This window comes from Stenella coeruleoalba (genome assembly GCF_951394435.1).
Source record: "Stenella coeruleoalba genome assembly, chromosome: 5".
In the NCBI taxonomy this organism is placed as follows: domain Eukaryota; kingdom Metazoa; phylum Chordata; class Mammalia; order Artiodactyla; family Delphinidae; genus Stenella; species Stenella coeruleoalba.
In genome coordinates this window covers 42,449,218-42,461,372 of record NC_137150.1, presented here as the reverse complement: position 1 = coordinate 42,461,372, position 12,155 = coordinate 42,449,218, and the positions used below count along the sequence as shown (strand labels likewise).

Sequence of the window (12,155 nt, the reverse complement as noted above, 5' to 3'; positions counted from 1 at the left end):
ACTTGAACTAGAAGATAAATGGATATTATTCAGAGATTCTGAACTTGGATATGTTCACAGAAAATGTTCATAATTTGAATTGGTTCCCATTAGGAATGGTTTCAGCATATTTTGGACTGTACAAAGAAAAGTTCCATTATGTTAGATAGGAGCTTTTCTCTTTTTTGAAGTAAAAACATAGGGCAAATATATGTGTGTGTGTGTGTGTGTGTGTGTGTGTGTGTGTGTGTGTGTTTAAAATATATTTATGTATACATGTGGGGCAAAAGATTTAAGTGCAACAGAAATTTGTTTTTATGTGTTCACTCAGTATCCAAACAACCTTCCTAATTTATGAAACTCCATCACTGTATACGATTGATGGTAGGCAGGAAGTCAAGAAAGCTAATGGTTTCTCTACCCTCTCCAGGTTTCCAAGATATGGAGACGTGAACTAGGATCTTACCTTGAGGAAGTGATGCACAGCCTGTTACTAATCATGGTGGCAACGAAAAGTCCACAGTTCAGCAGTGAGAGCACTTTGTTCCTGTAATGGAAGTAAGTGGTAATAAGTGTTCTCTAATGGAGGCTACAACAATAGCATCTTAACAGTTTTTTCTTGCTGCAAAGACTGCTATGGCTCATGCTCATTCTCTACACTGGGTCCCCCAGCACTGACACAGATTCTTTATGCTACCTTATATATTCCAGTCAATTCCATTACTTGTGACCAAGAATGTTGACTATAAAATAGGTATGAAGTGTTGCGGATGTTACATTCATTATGGCTCAGAGCTGAGAGTGAGAGAGACAGAGTTGGAGACAGAAAGAGAGATACAGATACAGATAGAGAGAAAGAGAGGGAGAAAGAGGGAGACAAAGAAGGAGAAAGGAGAAGGAGGAGGAGGACAAAAACTACATGATTCTGCTTCTAAATCCAAAGAAACAATCCCCGCAGTGCTAAACACCCACCAGCTAAGAAATAGCAGCATTTCATCAGTACATTTTTAAGACCAAAGAAGAGCAGTATAGGAAAAGTAAACAGCACTGATGCATTTCTTTAAACATAATAAAATAACACAATTAAAAAATAGTCAGTTATCAAAAAACCTAAATGGGTTAAACCCCTCTATTAAAAATAAATTATTCATTTATTGGGTCAAAAAGAGAGACAGCATTAAAAATTATAAGGACACCAGGGGAACAAAATATTCAAAATAAAGAGATACTCTAAAAATACACAGTGATTTTACTGACTACACTCTTGGGTTTATAACCAATAAAACTTTAATACTTAGAAATTCATATGTTTCCTAAATAATCCCTGGATCAAAATTAAAATAAAATGAGATACAACCATAGACAAAGTAATCAAAAGCAGATTCATACCAAAATCTATGTTTTATAACATAAGCTCCAAGGAAAATCTATAGGTATAAATGCTGTAATTATTGAAAGTGTAAAAAGATGAAAGGAAGAGAGAGGGAGGCAGGGAGGGAGGAAGGAAGAAAGTGAATTGTCTTCATTTAATGTAAAGAAATAAGAAAAAAAATACACCCTAAAAAAAGACTGAAATGATATTTTTTAAAAAATGACTTGAGAATTTTTTAAAAGAGAAAAATAACAAAAAGCCCCAACAGATACATGACCATACATGCTATTGGAGAATACATTCCAGGGGAGCTATCTTTGTGCAATCATGTGTGTGTGGTGACATCAGAATTCCTCAGTGATTTCTCATTATCTCCAGCAGTGGTTACATACTGTGTTATCATGAGCCATGGCGTCCACAGAAGTGCCTGCATGGTCCTCAATGTTGATGTCATGGTGGATATCACCACACACACATAAAAGCTTGAGGCAGGACAGTATGAAAATAGACAACGATGGAGAGTCAGGGACAAATAGGACAAATGTTTTGAAGGTAGAATTGACAGCACTGGGTGACAGACTGGAAGGTATAATTAAGGGACATGAAGGCTTCTAGAATTGGTTCCAGTTTTAGGTCATGTGCAGCTGGGGGGCATGCAAAATAAGGATAATAGAAAAAAAGAATAGGGTTACAGCAGATTGAGGGAAGGGCCTAAGAAGTGAACAAAGGGACAAAGTCTACTTCTCTAGCGTTCTGTTGCTGGAAATTAAAGGATGCCTTTCTGAGCCATTACATAGTGTAGTGAGTAATTGCTATAGTGAAGCAGCTCCCAATACAGACACACAAACACACATTGAAGAACTGGGATTTATCTATGCCAAATATTCCAAAGCAAAATAGTTTAAAAATTCTAGTTTCTGCTGTGAAAAGCAGCAGCTTACATTTATTAGAGCTAAGTTTATCTAAAAGCTACAGAAAACTAAAAATGAGCAATGGTTTAAACAATACAGAAATTTATTTATCTCCTAGATAACCAGAGCAGTCTTATCCTGGTTTAACAAATCCACAATTGTCCAGGACCACAGCTTCTTCTGTCTTGTATCATTAACCTTGACGGCTTTCAATAGCACTCCAAACTAGCTATTCCATAGTCAGACAATAGGAAGACGTGTCTCTTTCCCTTAAGTATACCTTCCAAAAGTTACTTAAACCAATTCCCCTTAAATCTCATTATATGTCATGGACATTTGATCCTGCTTCTCTAAAAAGGGGCAACCGTGCACCCACCTAAAGTTGGAAGGTGCTATTACCATAGAAGAAATGGATATTGGATTTGGGGGGACAACCATACAGCTAATTGAAATAAATAGTTTGCATTCTAATATGTGGATAAATCATGTTTTGCTTTGTTAGTGAGACAGAAACTCCTCTGTAATGCTATCTTTGCATGGGAGCATTTAGATCTAGATTTCTTGAGTTGACCAATTCACTTTATTCCCCTAACACCTATTACTGGTTTTGAACCTTCATGACTCCCTATTTTATACAGACTGCCACAGAAGCTCATGCTTTGGGGTTTTCTTGGCATCTTTTCATTTTTATCTATTAATAATAGATGTATCAAAGCCTTTCATTGCCTGTTGCGCTTTATTGCAAATTTGGGCAAAGAAATTGAATGACACTCACACAGGTTCTAAGAGCATAGGCAGAAAATCTGTAACCAAAGACATGACAACAAAATAAGAGAGGACTTTGAAGAACAAGGGCATAAAGCCAAGAAAGAGAGAAGAATAAATCAAGTGGAAGAGAAAAAAAAAATAAAGGAGTTTTCTCTAAAAGGAAGAAAAACACAAGAAATGACATATTGGAGAAGTCAGAAAACATGAGAATGAGCCCCCAAATCCAAATAATATAATTAAAGTAGAATTTTAATGGCACCAAAGCCTTTCTGATCATAATAGTATTAGTAGTATTATACACTATAAAAATGTAACTCCAGAAATATCTCTAGAGATAATAAGACTATTTCTAAAAATGCTAAATATTCTGTCAGTCACTTAGGTTAACTGATTTGTTTTATTGCCCAGACAATTTAGTCAAAACAATTCAAGCAGATTGATCACATACAAAAATTTGAATACTTTCAAATGATACCTTCATTCATCTGGGGGTGAAATAAAGAAATCTGGGTTTGGTTCCCCCAAACTGCCTTTCTTGTAAATACATTTTTATTCTAAGTGCATGAAATTTAAAATGAACATTGTCCCATGTATCCTGGCTTCTTATGGAACTAAGTAAAGGAATGCTGCATTATCACCTACATTTATTTTGGGGCAATAGTGATATAAGTTTAATTAGATTTTCCTCATGTAAGAATGAGTGAAATACAACACAAGAAGTATTTATTTACAGAGAAACATAATACATCTGAATTTTTTTCAACATAAAACATTTGCAATTCAGGAAGAAGCTCCTTGCATAAACAAAATAATTATAATTCCTTCCTTTGAAAAAGAAATTATAAATAAGACTAGAAACAACATTTAATTAACATTTAATTAACATTTAATATTACATTAATTAACATTTAATAAAATTTCCAAGAAAAAGAAAACATATAATTCAGACACACATTTTTAAAAACAGCTACAGAAACAGGCTTCAGCAATGAAGTTTCTTAACTGGAGAATATATATATAAGAAGACCAAAATGAAATAAGAAGCTGACTAGGGGAAGGACAAGAAAAGAGTTGGGATCAACAGACCCTGCTTTCTATTTTGTATAGCATACAATACCTAAATTCAGTATCTCCATACTTAGCTCATATAACTCTATCATTCTTTGATACTGATAAGAACTGTTTTGACCTTTGAGAAGTCTTGCATTTTGTATGTTGACACTGTGAGAAAGAATGTTTACAGAAATGAAGATGCCAGTATTTCCAATACTAAGAGCTAAGCAGCTCCTAAAGTAGCATTTTATAAATACCATGATATTTCATAGCTATAAAAAAAAATGGAAAGTCAGAATAATATGTACATGATAGAAGATGACAGAGGGCAGAAAAACAGAATACATTTTTATGCTAGAAAGGTAGACATAATAAAATGTAAAGTATACATTTTAAAAGCTGAGATTAAGATGAAGATAGAAAGTTTATTTTATGTTGAAATAGGCCATAAGAAATAAAACATCTTAATAGCTGTAACCTTAATTTAAGTGTCAGTTAAAAAAAAAAAAGATGATCTATTTTTCAATAGACATATGTAAGCATTTACTTTGGAGGGTCTCAGGCCCTACCATATTTATTTTGTGGGTCTTTAAAAAAAATATCCTCTTTATTTTGTTCTGGAGTAAGTCCTAAGGACTGATTAATAGTAATAAAACTAAATTATTCTGAACAAAACACATCTGTAAGTGATGGATAATAAAAACTTACATTTCGGGGGGTAATGAAGAATCACAGCTCAATACTTTAAACAAATAAGCCATAATGGGCTTGTATTCACATTTTGATTAATTACTGGAAAAGATAATTTACTAATATTTTCTCATGTCACAAAATTACTCCTTGATGAGGTTTGTGCTATAATAGAGATTACTCAAGAACCTTGACATTCATAGATTTAAAAAACATGTGTAATTTCAGCAATTCCCAAGGGACGCAGTGGTCCATAGCCTGTAGCAATTTAAATTGCTGAGGTATCCATTTGAGTGTGTTAATTGTGAGCAGAAATGGCACTAGAACTAGAAATGTCCTGAGCTAAAATCATAAAAGAGGACCAATTGAAACTTTTCAGAATCACCCAATTTTATCTTGTTTAACCTTATTTAAGTGTTCTAACCTTAAGGGACCAATCTGGCAATGATTTTTGTGATATTACTTTACTTAACCAATTGATCTATGTAGCTGTATCATCTACACCAATGTTTATTTATCCTTTTTTGATTCATGACTTAAGTAAACCATTCCACATATGTGACAAGCAAACTGTATCTTTTACATTGTTAATATTTCAGTATCAAGCCATCCTTAATTCAACAAATCCCATAGATGTAATATTACAAATTGTGTATCCTTTAAAAGTTAGGGCTAAAAAACAAATTCACATTATTTGCATGTTTTACATAAACTACATGTATAAATTAAGTAGTAGAACATTTATCTGTTGTATAATTAAACACCCCATTAAACTAGAAAAACAGTCACTGAGGCCATTCGTAAGATTTCACATACTCAGGAGACGAAGCAGCTTCCAAATTCAATAAAATGCAATGACCCTGGAATCAGGCTGCCTGGGTTTGAATTCTGGTTCCTCCACTTACCTCTGTGACTTCAGGCAAGTCACTTAACCTCTCTGTGCCTATTCCTTACAGACTATAACAGTAAGGACCTCATAAGTTTCTGTTGTGAGAATTAAATCAGATAATGCCTAGCAGAGTACTTGGCAATACTAAGGGCTTAGTAAATTTTAACTTTGCTGATGCTGACTCTCTGGCTGAGGGTGGTCTAATTTGAGAGAGTGGATTCATTAGGTTCTTAACAGACTTAACCAATTTCCCAGACAATATCTCAGCACAGTATTAGTTGTTGTTTTTTTTTTCTTTTTCTTAGTTACTATATAATCTCATTCATCCAAATGACAGGCATTTATTTTCCCCTTTCTATAAATGAGGCAAATAAGAAAATTATGTTTTCGAACAGCTATAGCCGGAAACAGGAGAAAGAAAAAGAAATAGATAGGAAAGCAACAGAGAGACTGAAATAGAAACAGTGATAGATGATAGAACATTAGATAGATAGGCCTATTAGTAGGTAAGTAGGTAGGCAGATAAAATGGATGGACGGAAGGATGGGTGGAGGGAGAGAGAGAGAGAGAGAGAGAGAGAGAGAGAGAGAGAGATGATACATTGATTATATAGTTTATGTTAACATTCCAGTTAAAAGGTGACAACCTTTGTAGGGAAAGGGCTCTTAGAATAAAGAATAAGCTAATTTAATAAAAATAATAATTATATATTTAAAATTTGCCCCAAAACTTAAATGCTTAATGGGGAAACTTGTCCTGTATAGCCAGGAGAACAGAACATACAGCTTACAAGCCTATTTCAGTTTCTAATTTGTACAGTGTTAAAATATGATATTAGTTGCCTGATTATATTGGCTGTGTACATATAAATTTAAATAGCTATGATTCAATAAACTATTCCTTCAACTATAGAAAATGAAATTCAATGTGGGAAATCTCTCTCCACATCCCTCCCTCCCTTCCTCTCTTCCTTCGTTTATTCATTTATTACTTCTGTGTACAACTTCCATCTAGTGTAGCCTATCAGCATCTGAAAAACAGTTTGAAGTCATAGTTATTCAGAACGTAACATTGCTTTAACTATTCATAAGACTCTGGACTTTTTGAGAAGATTACAAATAGTATTATTTTTAACTTTAGAAATAGAATTGATCGGGCTTCTCTGGTGGCGCAGTGGTTGAGTGTCCCGCCTGCCGATGCAGGGGACATGGGTTCATGCCCCAGTCTGGGAAGATCCCACATGCCACGGAGCGGCTGGGCCCGTGAGCCATGGCCGCTGAGCCTGCGCGTCCGGAGCCTGTGCTCCACAACGGGAGAGGCCACAACAGTGAGAGGCCCACGTACCGGGGAAAAAAAAAAAAAAAAAAATAGAATTGATCACAGGGAACTCTACTCAATACTCTGTAATGAGGTATATGGGAAAAGAATCTAAAAAAGAGTGGATATATGTATATGTATAACTGATTCACTTTGTTGTACACCTGAAAATAACACAACACTGTAAATCAGCAATACTCCAATAAAAATTAATTAAAAAAAGAAAAAAGTAGAATTGAAGATAAATATTCCATAGGAAGCAAAATACTAAAACTATAAAATGTAGCCTTGAATGACTTAGAGTAACTTTTTTATACAAAACAAAAACAAAATATTAACTCCTTCAGAACCTGAAAGATGGTGTAATAAAATATTTGAGGAAGTATTTACTTTCCTAATCCTAAAAGCCCCATTTTCTCCCTTTATAATTTCTTTATAAGTTGGGGATACCCTAATAATAAAATAAAATCTGTTGCTTCAAAGTCTATTTCCAGAACACTCTCTTTTCAGTTCTCTAAACACACTTACCATATTTTATAATTTATCAATGTGCCCTTCAGTCTCCCTCATCATCAGGTTATCCAGTCCTTAAAAGATATTGACTATATCTTATTCATGTTTGTGACTCCCATGCTTGGCCTTGATTTCCTACATAATATGTGTTCAAAATATTTTTAATAAATGAATGAAGAGGATGATTATTAGGGCATATGATATTAGGGCATATTATTAGGGCATATTTCACCAGTATTTGATTATAAAGATACCAGTAATTACAAACAATTATAGAACTTTCTTGAGTAATATCCAGAAGATAAGATGCTTTGACTGACAAGACAAAATATTTAGTATTAGAACTAGCTTATACAAAACGGTTATGCAAAGTAATCAGCTTACTTTCAAGTAATGAAGACAGAAATATTGAACCTGGGCCTATAGTTTTAATGCATATGAAAATGTCAGCCCCACAGAATATATTCTTTGCTAGGACATCTACTAGATTAGGAAACAATTATTTTGCCATCCATTCACATATTTATTTGATAACTTTTTTCCTGAGTGTTAACTAGTGTATCAAATACATATACTGTAGTTCCCAAAATTCTTCTAAAATGGATTTCACAGTCAACAACATGAAATAGGAAATGAACATATTCAAAGAAATAGTTAAAGGGGTTACACATGCACAGGGGATGCAATGAGAACACAATGGGAAGAATCATCAATTTTACCTGTGTGCAAATAAAGGTGTTAGAAAATGTAGCATTTAAATAGTTGTGGCAACTTTTTGAGTACAAACTCCAGGATATGCTGAATGTATGGAGCATCTGTTCCATCAGAGTGACTAAGTTTCAAATAGAAATGACCAAAATTAAAGTGAGTTTTGCCCTCCAAGAAGTATCACAAGAATCTGAAGGCAAAGCCAGAAACCTGCTACCAAAACCCTGGACCTATACACCAAACTCTTGAGCCTCATTTTGTTCTCCATGGACCTATGAAAATATTTCCTATTTCCTAAGCAAGTGTGAGAACACCCCCAGTTATAAAAGCTTAGACTCAGAAACTGATGTGTATAGTGATGAATTTTCCAGAATACTTTATTTGCTAAATATCCAGCAGTGGTGTGATGGAGCCACTTGACTGTTAAAATTTCAGGAATTTTGTGAGCTTTTGCTAAGTTAAATAAATAAGCAGAGGTATAAATACACAAAATTTTCTAATAATTTCACTATATTTTGCCACCATCTATGCTCTTGAGCTTATTTCTGCTATTGTATGCGTGGGGTAGAAATACTATGTAACATTCTGCTACTTCGTATCTTTTCCCGACCTCATGTTCAGTGACCACATTGCTAGGAAATCAGCCACTGTGGAAGTCTTAACACCATGGAAACTGTCAAGTACTATAAATCAGGGATTAATTTATTGTTTTCCTTATGGTCTAGACTTAAAGTGATGAAGAAAATGTTATTTATGCAGATTAAACTTAAAAGTAGGCATGTTTACATTCACATTGTGAATAGCACAAACATTCAAGGAAATATCCTTCCAGTATTCTAAAACTATCATCTGATTCAGCAAAGAAGTTGCTCAAGTCATTGAAGAACTAATGAAGTTCCAACATATATTTTCATTATTTCACTTTTGTCTTAATTGTCAGTATAAGTAAAAATATCAACCAATATTTATGTTAAAATTATACTCATTTGTCATTTACAACCATAGTTTAGCTACATAGACAAGAGTCCAGCAAAAATCAATGAAAGCATTCTGAAAGAATCAATTTGTTATATAGAATTCACAACAAAGAATATTGTAAGCTTATTATGTACTGTGAGCTATATAACCTTATATCTCTAAAATTTATAATTATGTATATTTATATAAACATATATACAAACATTCTGTCTATATTCTTATCAAAATTCATGAAAGAATAAAGCCCAAAAATGCATGTACATAGGTTTTGTACAGAGTTAGCTGAAGTGATTGGAATTGATTATGATTAAATTAGTTCTATAAACCTTACCCAAGTTCCCAGTTCCAATCTATATCCTGTCCCCCTTTTATTTGTTCACTGTGTACTTCTTTTCTTGTTCCACTTATGACAATTGTTATTAGTTTGAAAAATTTTTGGTTTAATGTCTATCTTCCTATATCTTCAACATAAGCCATTTGGAAGTAGGTCTGTGTCTGTCTTGTTCTCTGCCAGTTACACAGTGTCTATCATACACCTGAAATTGGTATAGTGGGAGTATTTATACTATGATTCATTGAAAATTCCCATTAAATACTTGCCTTATAAACAAATAAGTGAATAACTAGAAAAATGAATACTCCTCTATGACCTTATTTTATTGTTATTTGAGCCATGGACACTGATGAGAGCATTCAGAAAAAGTTTGAATTTGTCAATAATGTGCTGTAGAAGAATAAATAAGTCACTTTTTTAGCTGATAACTCTTTCATACCATTAAAACACTCAGAACTTCAAGGGAAAGTTTGCTCCCTCTTTCCTCTCTTTACCTCTTCATAAAGCTTTACCTAAATTGGGTAAATGCTAAAAGAAATTTGCAAGGGGGAGGCATTTAGAATACAGAAAATTTAAAACACTATGCAATTTATTTTATTCACCAGTACTTAAAAAAAAGACCAAAAAAAAAAACCCCACAAGAAAAACAAACAAGAGCTTGTCTCCATTCTCTTCTGCCTAAATTCTCCCTTCTGCATATATAAATCAACAGCTTTGTTAAGAGGGGAAAAAAAGGAAGGGGGGTGAATTTTTACAGTTCTTGCAAGTTTTAGAACAGTTAAAGTGTTGCTTAGAGCTGTCTCCCTGATGACTTTCAGTCATGGGTTTGAGGAACTTCTGGCTTAGACAAAAGCTCAGAAACCAATGAGATTCTGTTTTTTCTTCTTTCTCAAAGCAGCCAATCAATCTATGATGGGCAGTACTGAATGTAGCAATTGCCTTTTTAAATGAGGATTAAAATTCTAAACCACTTATGGTCTTACAAATTGTAGGACATTTAAGAAATGTTTTAAACACTTTAACAAATGCATTTAAACTAGGAGCAAAAAGAAAAAAGAAAAAATGTGTAATAAAAATACCTGAGGAGTAGGTTGTGAAATACTGAAATGATCATGTTTATTTATAGATAAACCTAACAAGCAGATATAATATAGTTTGTTTTTTAAAAACTCTCAAATATATGCCAATTAAATCCTCAATGCACTAACTTTATACTTGAATTGCCTTTGATTAAAAAAATAACAACAATAAAGAGATCTTTAGATAAATGAATACAAACTAATTATGCCAAATTACAGTAATATGATTTTGATATCAGATTTTGAAAGGACCCCTAGGCATTTCATCATGAGACATTTTTATGCTTCTGTAAACTGTTCATTATTTGAAAAACAAAAGAGCACATGGCTTTTTTAAAGTAATTTTTTTTAATAAAAATTGCCAAGCACAATCATAGATATCCAAGGGAAAGTCATTATGTCATGAAGCAGTCTTCCAGATATCGAGATATAAGTATTAAGGTAGAGGAGTCCTTAAAAAACTGTAAAGTGAAAGTCACTTAATTTACCAAATTTGTATCTACTTCTTAGACCTTAAGGCTCTTCTTTCCCAGACCCAACACTGTAGGACCACAACATTCTAATTTCTGAATTGATAGAGCTGAAAATAATGAGTGAATTCAAAGCCTCCTGTGTGAGAGCCATCAGAGGGGAAAATTCCTGAACAGTGAAAAATCTTCTAGAAATACACATAACTATAATAAAAATGAGGAAAGGGAGAATTTATCAGTGAGCAGTTTTGAGAGGAAAGGTAGGGTTTCCTTCTGCACAGGCTCCAGGCATCCATGTAAGCCTCCATTAAAAACAAGCAAAAAGTGAAAAATCTTTACTTTGTAATTACATCTCTGTGAGTTCTAAAAGCACTTTTTTTCTTTCCAAAAGCTCCCCATGACAATATCAACTCCCTCTGGAATGACCATTACTCCAATATTATGCTCCTCAAAGTCAAATGTGCTCTCCAAAGCTTTATAAACTCAACTCCCCAAGGAACCACAACTAAATGATCATTGTTGCACCTACTTGTGATTCATGGCTTAAAGCATTTTCAGTTAACAAATTAGCATTGAGAATCAAAATTTTAGTCCATAGACATTAGATGAGATACATAGTAGACAAAGGAATCAAGAACTCACTGAGTGGCAGAACACTATCTACTATGAACTTCTACAGGCTCGATGATTTGACCTATGGCCCTCGACCCAGTGAGACACTTGAAGTAACCATTTATCACGGGATGCTATGAGCATAAAATCTTCCACTTCATAAATATGCAAAAGAGGACATATTGCTAGGGTTAAAATATGCATACAATATGGTTAGGCCTCAAGCATAAGAAGTTAGAGGTGGGAAGGTGGGTGACCCATGAATGAACTCTTCTTGATGTGTTAGTACGTCCCAACCCACAGCTAAAAAAATTTGCTTAAGCTTTTTCAACCTTGGATTTGTAGCTCCACATTTTTTTTTTTTTTGCGGTACGCGGGCCTCTCATTGTTGTGGTCTCTCCCACTGCGAGTCACAGGCTCTGGACGCGCAGGCTCAGCAGCCATGGCTCATGGGCCCAGCCGCTCCACGGCATGTGGGATCT

The 12,155-nt window shown here is 34.0% G+C and overlaps 1 long non-coding RNA gene across 1 annotated transcript in view; it reads right to left on the bottom strand.

Moving 5' to 3' along the window:
• Window positions 1-313: 313 nt before the first annotated feature.
• The window catches only part of LOC307187210, a 219,448-nt gene continuing 207,606 nt past the window's right edge, over window positions 314-12,155 (bottom strand). The window contains exon 3 of the long non-coding RNA XR_013828551.1: window positions 314-526. This is a non-coding gene — a long non-coding RNA (uncharacterized lncRNA). The remainder of the gene's footprint in view (window positions 527-12,155) is intronic.